This window comes from Pundamilia nyererei, unplaced genomic scaffold (genome assembly GCF_000239375.1).
Source record: "Pundamilia nyererei isolate P.nyererei 1_Seehausen unplaced genomic scaffold, PunNye1.0 scaffold00018, whole genome shotgun sequence".
NCBI lineage: Eukaryota > Metazoa > Chordata > Actinopteri > Cichliformes > Cichlidae > Pundamilia > Pundamilia nyererei.
In genome coordinates this window covers 1,327,338-1,338,331 of record NW_005187419.1, presented here as the reverse complement: position 1 = coordinate 1,338,331, position 10,994 = coordinate 1,327,338, and positions in this window count along the sequence as shown.

Below are 10,994 nucleotides of genomic sequence, written 5' to 3'. Positions count from 1 at the left end.
GATTTCACCTGTCACCGCAAACAGGCACCTCAGGCGGAGCACCTGCCCGTGGTGAAATGTTACCCGGGGGCTGTTTCTCTGGGTTTGTTCACTAATAAAGAATCCAGTATCCAAAATGTCTGTTGCGTTCTGTTGACAAAACATAAAAAAGCCAACATGACTTGTGTTTGTCTCAGTTTGAGTCATGGTTTAGGAGAAATGCAGCTTCTCTGCCCACCCACATGTTTTCACCGAGGGGGAGAAACTGAATATAAAAACACGGAGAGTCTTGTCTGTCACCCATGTAATGACCCAACAGACTGAGAGTGGTTTTAAGTGTTTTATGACTACTGGGAAAGCTTTTCACTCAGTTCAAAATGATAAAGAACTAGTCCACCTGGTATTTAGATGGTCATCCACAGTGTTTACCCTACCCTACCAGGTATGGAGCCAGGGTCAGAACCTCAGTATGAAGTGAAATGCTAAATGTCAAACACTCAACCGCAAAGAGCCTAAACAATTAAAGCAATGCAAAATCATCACAGGAGAAAAAATAAACAGACATTAAATTACTGACAACCCACAAAAAGTCACACAAAACACACAGATCAACACAAAGAGGCAAAACCCCAACCGCAACGACACACATTGGAACCACACAATGATCGAAACTGTGACCATGAAGACTTTCAAAACAACCACAGAGACAATAACAATAGCGACAAAGCAAGAATCGAGACAAGCTGACGCAAAACAACCAGAAAGACTTAAAAAGAAGCTGCAAAGAGAAATATAACAAAATTCAAAATGACTTAAGAGACACAAAATATCTAAAATAGGAATAAAAGAAATGTAAAGTTAGCTAAAGCCTGGGGATCTTTCTACTCTTTGCCATTGTGCGACAGCATTGATAGTTTATTTAATTAAGGTTTGTTTAATACACATTAGTATTTAGATTTGGTTTTTGATGAAGAGATGTCAGTATATTTCAGATCTAAAAGTGTCACAGGTCTGGAATGACGGAAACACTTGAATTAGCCTGTTAACAGTCTGTTTAAAACACAAACACCCCCATGTGTTTTTTTACACCTCCTATCAGCGTTTTGAGAGGAAAATGTGAAATTTCACAACTCTGCAAAGGTGCTCCCCTCCTCGTGTTTCACTCATTAACAACACTGTAACTGTCAGTAGAATGGAAAACCCCTTGTGTGTGTGTATGGAAAAGGGGTGCTGGGAGTAGATCTGGTGAGGTATGGATGCTTGCCACAGAGGGACATTCCTCAGAGTGTTGAGGATTACAGCGACGCAGGCCACTCGCACATTGTCTTCGTGACTCTCCTCTGCTATATCAGTCAGTCTCCAATTAACAGCCTGCATTGTCTGCAGGATTAGGAGCGGCGGGACAGGGCCCGCGGAGAGATCTCACAACAACTGGCACAGAACTTAATCCTGCTCTGCATGTGCTCTATAGGCCATCCTAAATTGGGAGTTTACCATAATCCAGGTATCACATATCCTGGCAATGGAACGACTTGAATTTACTAAGCAGCACTCGAGTGGAGGGCTTGAGGAATGTTGAGGAAAACCAGCTTGTAGAGAAATCTTATCTCAGCTCTCATGTTTAAAAAAGTCACATAATCGTCCTGATTGATTTCCGACAGAAATCTTGTTTAATTTAAGCATGGACATTTTTACAAAATTGTAATTATATTTCTTTGTCTTAGTTGGAATTTTGTCATCAGTATCTGGGCTTTATACTCTACTGTACTCTGCCATCTTCTTCTTTCATTTGTTTCCTTTAGAGGTCACCATAGTGCCTCTGTTTTATTCTCTTCTGTCACACCAACTCTCTGCATGTGCTTCTTCTCTACATCCATAAACCTCCTCTGTGGTGCTCTTACTCAGCAGCTAAATCTTCAGCATCCTTTGTCTACTGTGTCCACTCTCCCTCCTCCATGTCTAATCCACTCAACCTGAAGTGTCCCTCTGACATCCTCTTTCCTAATCCTGTCCACACCCCTACTTCCATCATGGTCGAACAGTTTGGATGCTTCTAGCCTTTCGTTCTCTTCCACCTGGTCTTCTGTACGTATAATTTGTACATCTAGATTCCTGGTCTTCATCATATCAGCCAGCTCTCTCCTATACAAGTCACAGTCCAAACTCCGTCCAACAATAGAACCGCTTCCAATGGGAGCCTGCTGATCAGCACCAACACCAGTGCTGGTTGTTGTTAGCTCAGGCATCAACCGATCCAGTATGGAACGCTCATTTCTTCATATTTGATTTGGCTAAGATCTGATACAACCCTCCTCCCCATTATTCTGGGCTTGGGACCAGCACTAGGAGTACACTGGCTTGTGGCCCCCTGGTTGTTTGCGCAGGATTTAGTTTCTGATCCTTTATTGAAGCAGCTAAAGTGTTTGACATGCAGTAATCAATACAGTTAGATTATACTGCATGAGATGATATAAATAGTTTATAAAAGTTAGACAGACAAGTAAAACAGTCATAATGAGCAATTAAAATGAGTATATTCTCCATGTTACTGTGCTGCTCGTGGGAGAAAAAGGTCACATTTTTCAACATGATGATTTTTAAAGTACTAAAAGTGTTAGAAAGACTGACTTTAATAAGATTAAAAATACAAAATGACGAGGTTAAAACCCATCACTTTGTATATGCCTTGGGTAACACATAGCAACGAGAGTATGACAGCTCCCCCAAACAAGAAAACTGCATCAGTGTAAGGATGTTTTTGACATGTTCAACAGAGCATAGATGGTTTGTAAGTGCCATGCTCATTTTCTCATTCGGCTGCACGGCTGATCAGGAGTTGTCAGCTTTACAAACATGGATAAGATGATAACATCTAAAAAGATACTGGATTTACATACTACTCAAATTCCCAAAATGTTGGAATTTTTAGAAAAATGGAAATAAAAACAGAATGTGAGAATTTGCGTATACCATATTTTATACTCATATCAAGAAAAACAAAAGCTTGTTTGAATTTGATTTACCACTGTTTAGCATCCTCTCTCTCTTTTTCTTTTTTTAAGCAACAGTTCATAAACATCAGGAACATTAAATATGTATATACCTTTTAGCACTGACTTTCCAGATGTCCAAGCTTTCAATTCCACAGGCACTAACACACCCCATCCAATCAGAATTGCAGGCTTTTGAACCGAGTCCCGTTAACAAGCATGGTGGTCTCGCTCCTTTTTAGCCCGGAGGATGCGGTGTCCATGTTTTCCAAAATGAATCTGAAACTTTCATTCGTCTGACTGCAGAAAAGTTTCCCACCTTGTCTCATTCTGTTTTAAATTAGCTTTGGTCCAGAGAAGACTGCAGCGTTTCTGTACCATGTTCACACATAGCTTGTTCTTTAGCTTAAACATGCATTTGTGGATGGCACGGTAAGCTTTCTGGAAGTGTTCCTAAACCTATGCAATGATTTCCATGTTATGTTATGACCTGTTGTCAGTTTACTCTAAAATGTTCCTCCTCCTGTTTCTTTTTTAGTACCACTTTAAATTTACATTTCACACAGTGACCCAACGTGTATATACATGGCTTAAAAGACTGATTTCAGTAACTCTGCATTAAAATAACATGGCTAACCTTACATTTCTGCATGGTGATTTAATCCATCCATCTACACATTCATTGTCTCAACCATTTGTCCAGTTCAGGGCCGCAGGGAGGCTGGAGCCTATCCCAGCTGTCAGAGGGCGAAAGGCAGAGTAAGCCCTGGACAGGTCTCGAGTCTATCACGGGCGAGCTGGGTTTTTAATTATTTGGTACTGCTATGTAAATTTATTGTTTGAAGGTCACTTGCATGAAAGGTTAAAGAGGTTTTGCATAAATGCAAATGAGGGTGCAAACGCTGGTGTATGACCTCAGGCACTGATAACTCATCTCCACATAACAATGCAACACTCTGGTAACCAACTGTTAAGGATATTTTTGGTTTGATATGCACCAGACTTTTATGTGGAGGACAGCTGGTGGAACACTCTCACCAAGCAACCAAAGGTTTTACATTATGCTCATAATATTTGACCAAAGCCACTAAAAGACCTTTTAGATGTGTCTGAATGCAAAAACTGTGACTCTCTCCTCATTTAGACGGTGTTTTTGAATGTTTCTCGTAACCTTGGTAATAAGAAAACTTTAATGTCCTGGCTGCTAGATGAGATCATGTGGTTAAATGTCTTATGTGGGCTTTTTCTTTGGAGTTGGTGGTGAACCACTGGATCATGACAAATTCTTCACACAGAAGAACAGGAAGGAAACTTTGAGAAAGTCGTGAAGCATCTCAGTGAGCAGGGCTCAGAAAAAAGGGGGGAAAAAAGCAAGGACATGGATAAATGGCCTGCTCCATAAATCTTTCTTCGGCTACGTGCTCCCACTGACTGCTTGGGGTGATGTGCACAAAGGAGGAGGTGAGGTGTGAATGATGTGAGCGCTGACTCTCAGGACGCAGCAGCCTCCCTCGGAGCTTTGCCACAAAAGGGACAAGCCAGGCGCCCGGTTTCCTCCACTCCCGCTGAGCAACAAAGCAGTGACAGGACACGGAGGTGCTCACGTGTAGAGTTTGCCTCAACTATACTGTGATGACAAGATGAGAAATGGCAAAGCGTGAGAACCATTCATAATTACATGGAACTTTTCCATTTTATGCCAATAACAGCTGTAGTTTAAATACAAAAGCTACGATAATCTTAGGATGTACAACACATTTTAAAATAACACCAGTGGGTCATCATCTTTTAGGTTTGTGACCACAAAGGCAGCATAATTGACGCCATCTATTTGTAAAATAAAAGTGATTTCACTAAAATCACAGTCAATAGAAAAGTGTGTGGAACTTTAGTCTTTCATTAATCATCTCTCAAACCTTCTGAAAAGATTCTACTATTTTATTTTAATTAGCCTGCATATCAACAATGATGATCATTAACCCCGTTGTGTGTATTTTTCAAATATTCAAATATACCAACAACATTTTTCAACTTTCTACTCCGATGAGTGTCTTTCATCACAAAAAGTCAGCTTCCTTGAGATTCATTCCTTGAGTCAATCACAGAAAACAACCCACAAAAGTGACATGACTGTATTGCTGTGACAAACGTGAGGAGGCCTTTATTTTACTGAACTTAGTAAGCAGTTGCTCCTCATTTAGTTACTCAGCACACATATTTTTTTTATTCCTGCTTCACTCTGACTGCTCTTATTGCATTACTTTGAATAAAAGTAACTATTCTGAGTTCAAAACCTTGCGTAAAAGGATGTATAAAAATAATAAAAATAATCATCTGCTCCTTTGCAGGTCTTAAAATGAGTTTAAAAAAAAAGCCTAGTAAGTTCATACTTACTGTTTACAAAGACATTAAGGGGGTAAGTAGGAGCCAGTAGATAATCAATTAATCAGTTTCATCCAAAGTTTTTTCACAAGTGGAATACATTCAAGACATTTGCTGATCTTACCAGGATTGGATGTCCCACAAATTTCTCCTGAGGGTCAGAGTGCAATGCACAGAGAATCTGCAAAAACAAAACCCCCTACAGGCATCAGATATCATGTTAGATATTAAAGTTAATGACAATATGATTAGAAACTTGACTTGTAGCTTCTAATTAAACAACGAGACTTCTGGAATCACGGCGTTTGGAGGAACGAGAACAAAGTGGAGATGTTTGTCCATAATGCACATCACCACATTTATAGAACACCAAACACAGCACAAACAAATCATACTGTCAGACAATAAGATGTAGCAGTGATGATTGCAGCCACGGGAGCGGGGCACCTGAGTCGATCGTGAACTTTTTGGTATACCAAAGTATTCAAGGTAAGCTTGGCTCAAATGGGCTCATGCAACAGGACAATGATCCCAAGCACAACAGCAAATGTTTAACAGAGTGTAGCAATGGCCAGACCTCAATGTACCACAATGCTAGCAGGGTCTTAAGAAATCTGTGCATAAATTAATGCCTGCAAGCCTGAATGAACTTAAGAAACTTTGTAACATTGCATTTTTAAAAGTTTATATCTTAATGCATAAAACCTTTGAATTGAAAGACGGTGGACCTTCTTTTTTATGGTGTATGTAAGAGAGTGAATGGCGGTCAACATTTAAAGCCGACAGACGGAGCCCAACTTGACCCTGATAGAGGTATTTTGTGTGTAACTATCATCAACTTCACTTGCCAAATGGAAACTTGATGCTTCCAGAAAGTCAAGAAAAAATAAATTCAAATAAAGTTCTGTTTGGTTTTTTTGTTTGGTTTTTTTGCTAAAATTGCTTATCCTCTTATTTTTTTTTCCAATGCCTGCTGTTTGATATAAGAGCTGAATTAGGATGCGCCAGAAAGATTTCAGAGGGGCAATATCAGCCCTGAGGTTTAGGCTGATTACACTGGTGCACTTTTAAATGGAGGTCTTAATTGCCTTGTGAGGTTCAACTCTTGTGTGTCTCCTGGCCGTCAGTCATGCAGCTGCTTGGCACTGAGAAGGCAGAGAAGAAGGAAAGCCATGGTCCGACCATCTGGAAGAGAGCCCAAGCAGACTCAGGAAGTGTCTGTCTGAGGGTTTTGGGGGGGCGGGGTCAGAGGGTGCAGTCTCACCCTCCCCAACTGCTCCCTCCTCCTTCCCCTTCTCCATTCAGCTCGTCACCTCAAAGCATTAGTAATGCATTCCTCCAGTCCAGCAACAAGCAGTGTAATTCAATTTCCTCGACAGTGAGGCTGTGTGAAATTTCAATTGCGTCTCTGTGTTAGACGGGCTGTGAAAACCTCCCTGCCTCCATCGTGCTTTGTTTGTTTACTGCTCAGCCCGCACAAAAAACAGCAGGAGCCCGGGAGATGATGTAATCTTGGCATTTATCATTCGGGGAAAAAGTGAATCTGAATATTACAACTGTTTTTCAGTAGGCTAAACTAAGAAGAGACATTTTTGATAGACAAATGTGACACATAGTTAAAGAATTAAAATAAAGTAGCTAGTTTTAAGATAAAAAAGGGGTATTTTTAAAATACAAAAGTCTGTTTGTCTGTTCTTGAATGATCAGTTGCAGTATCAAACGGGGTAACAGCAGCTGGTTGGCGGTATGAAGGAAGTTGACAAAACCAGACTAGTGGCCCGGTGCTGACACTGTCTGCCCAGAGATGTCACAAACACAAGGCTGCTTATTCTCCTCAGCTCACATTGAACTACAACCACACTGTCGTATGTTACTGCATAGCGACAGAAATAAACCTGAGACAAAAAAAAATCAGACTCTCTTCTGCAAAAGGAAGGCAACAATGACCCCAAAACCTTCAAATTTTCTCCTCTACATTTCATTCAAAATGTTGGCACATGTAATTTTTACACATTAGCTGGACATGCCGCCCCCGTTTTAGCTGAAGAAACAGATGCTTTTATGCTTGAATTATGCTTTGAGGGAAATCTACACCGTAACTTATGAGGCAACTGGAAACCCCTCTCAGCCTTTTTTTTTAAATGGTAATACAAATTTTTCCTGCCAATTCCTTTTAATATAATTTTTGTAAATTCCTCAGAGGAGGCAAACCTGCTCATATGTTTTCTCTACAGTAACTGAAATAACTCTGGAAATTAACATTTATAATGCAAACCAGAAAGATGTGAATTACCATCATCTTCTTGTTGATTCTGGGATCTTCAGCTTGACCTCTTGTCTTTTTATCAGTGCTACTATCTCCCAACTGTACTTCATAGGATGCCTCACTACTATCTAGTAAACCTTCCCTTTCAGACTCACAGTGAGCTTTTAGAATAAAGATGAGGCACGTGAAAAGTATGCAACGAAACACAAACATTGGCCCAATGCTCACTTTCTACCCAATGTTGACAGACCTCCATGTAATATAAGAGATGAGATTCCTGTGCTGAGATTCCAACTGAAGGTTTATCTGCAAGGGCAGCAAACAAATCACTACAAATTGGTAGCTGCAAACCACAAAGGTACCAAGAACAAATCCCAGAATGACTGGATTTGCCTGCAGCTAAAGTGGAGTAGAGAAAATGCAGAAGAGAAGCTGAGTTGGAGATCTGATGTAAGAAACAGCAGGATGAAATCGACTCTGCGATCAGCTCTTCAAAAATCTTGAAGAGAAAATTGCAAAACGCAGAGAACAGGAAGAGGAAGTCCGCTGTGAGATCACAGAGCTCAGAGTCAAACTCTGCACTATTGAGACCCTTAGTGAAAAATTTTTTTTGAAGGCACAAAACTTAAAACAAGAACTGGAAAAGACTAAAACTTTCTACCTGGAAATTGCAGAGAAGTAAAACCAGGACAACACAAACATCAGAAACAAACTCCAGCAAACAGAAGAAGAGAAGATTGTACTGTGGCAGCTTTTGAGTCCAACATTTCCAAACCAGATCATTCTCAGACCCAAAATGAGACACTCCAGGAGAATCTGCAAGAAAAAGAAGAAAATGAGGCCAGCGTTACCCCCCAAAAAACAATCCAGAGGCAGATGCCCCTCCCTGGGCCTGGTTTTGCTGGAGGTTTCCTTTTCAAAGGGAGTTTTTCCTCACCACTGTCACCAAGTGCTTCCTCGTAAGGGATTGTTGGGGGTTTCCCCCCTTTAATTCAGTTCAGTTCAGCTCATTTGTATGTAAATACTATTACCAGTTTTGATAATTGGCTTGGTAAATTTAAATTCTATAGCTTTATCTATACTACATGCGGTACATGCAGGAGACAGTTAGCATCAGGTCAGTATCCAGTCACTGCTATGAAGACTTTCTTTTTGGCATCCACAGATGCAACAGCTCATAACAAAATGGTGCAAACAGAGGTGAATCCATCTTTGCATGAGTTTTACTTTGCCTGCCAAAGATTTCTTTGAGTAGGACACTTCCTCTTCAATGCTGACTTCAGTCGATTTGAAGACTTGAAGTTTGAGGAGCACATTTTAAAATGAATTTCTGGAGTTTGAGCTCTCACAAATGTCCCCTCAGGGTCCAAAAAGCTCTTAAACCAACTGATTTATCAGCAAATTTTAAAGAGCGTGAAACATTTTAAACATTTTCAGTTATTTGGAGTCATTTTTGCATCAGTGACTGCAAAGGATTCCCGCCATTTTAGCTGCTAAATGCTGCACGATGTTCACCAACAGCGTACTGTAATTTTAGAGCTCTGTCTCTGAAAACAGCAGCATGTGGGGGCTGAAAATGAAAGTATCGCCTTAACATTTTCTGAGAAACTTAGCTGTTTAAAATAGTCAAGCTCATATCCTGTTTTGTTTGTGCTGTATGTTTACATTAAATGTAGTGACATCGGAGAGCACTTGATGCTTAAAGCGAATTACCAAAAAAAACAAAACAAAAACATAAAGAGACCAAAGTGAACATAAAACATAATTTCTAAACAGCATCAATTTAGCTGTATGCTCTCACCGGCCACTTTATTAGGCACGCTTTGCTTGTACAGAGTTGGACTCCCTTCTTCTTTCAAAACTAACTTCATTCATCACGGTATAGACTCAGCAAGGTGCTGGAAACATTCCTCGAACACTTTAGGCCATATTGACATGATGACATCACACAGTCGCTGTGGATTGGTTGGCTCCACATCCATAATTTCAAACCTCTATTCCACCATATTCTAAAGGTGCTCTATTGGATCAGGATCTGGTGACTGTTAGTCCATCAAACTTGTCATTTTCAAGAAATCCATTTGCAATGATTTGAACTTTGTAAGTATGTAAAACTTTACTTTTATAGTGCTTTTCACAGACATAATTCTTGAACAGTGTTTTGTGACTTAAAACATCCCCCCCCCCAAAAAAAACCCAAACAAATAAAACAAACCCACCCACACACACACACATTAAAACATAACATAACAAAGTAGCAGGAGACTCTGCAGAGTCAGCTAAATGGAGCTGGAGTGGTCAGCTTTTCCATAGCCTTAGTGGCACAGACCGAAAGGCTCTGTCCTTCCTAGTCTTTAGTCTTGTACAAGGGACGGCCAAGAGACTTTGAGCTTGAGGTATGGCGTGATATCCTACTGGAAGATGGGTGCACTGTCGTGATGCAGGCATAGTCACGACCAGCAACAATACTCAGGTTAAGCAGTTCTCAACTGATGTTAAGGAGCCCAAAGTACACAAAGAAGTATAAACCAAATCATTACACCACCACCAGCCTGAACTGTTGATACAAGGCTGGATGGATCCATACTTTGTTGTTTACTCCAATTTCTGACCCTGCCATCCAAATGTCACAGAAGAAATAAAGACTCATCAGACCAGCAATATTTTCCAGTCTTTTATTGTTCAAGTTTGGTGAGCTTGTGCAAATTGTAGGCTCAGTTTCCTACCTGGTGTGATCCTCTGCTGCTGTAATCTTCTGCTTCAAGGTTACATATGTTGAGTGTTCAGAGAGTGCATAACTCAGTTGCACTCTCAACCTTAGTTGTAATAAGTTACTGTTGCCTCCTATCAGCTTTAAGTAGTCTGACTTTGCTTCTCTGATCTCTGGCATCAAGAAGGAATTTGGTGAACTGCTGTTCACTGGATATTTCCTCAGTTTCAAACTATTCTCTCTAAACGTTAGAGATGGTCGTGTGAGAAAATCTTGTATGTTAATCTATAAGATTATCAGACCATGCAACAGTCTGTTAAGTCACCGTTCTTCCCCATTCTGAAGCTTGGTTTGTACTTCAGCAGATCGTCTTGACCGTATCTGCGTGCCTAAATGCATTGAGTCGCTGCCATGTAACTGGCTGATTAAATATTTGAGCAGTTGAACAGTTGTCTCTAAGAACTACAGTGAAGTTTTGCTGCTACCTACTGGATGTCAGGAGGGATTTTCTGTCTCAACAGCACAAAGAAGTGCGATGACCTATTGCACTACATTTAAGGTTTCTTTAATTTTGAAACACAGCATTCAAGCTCAAGACGACCACAGTGTTTACAAAAAAGTTACATCTACAGTGATTTTTTTTTCCTCCACAAAATTTTTAATGAAA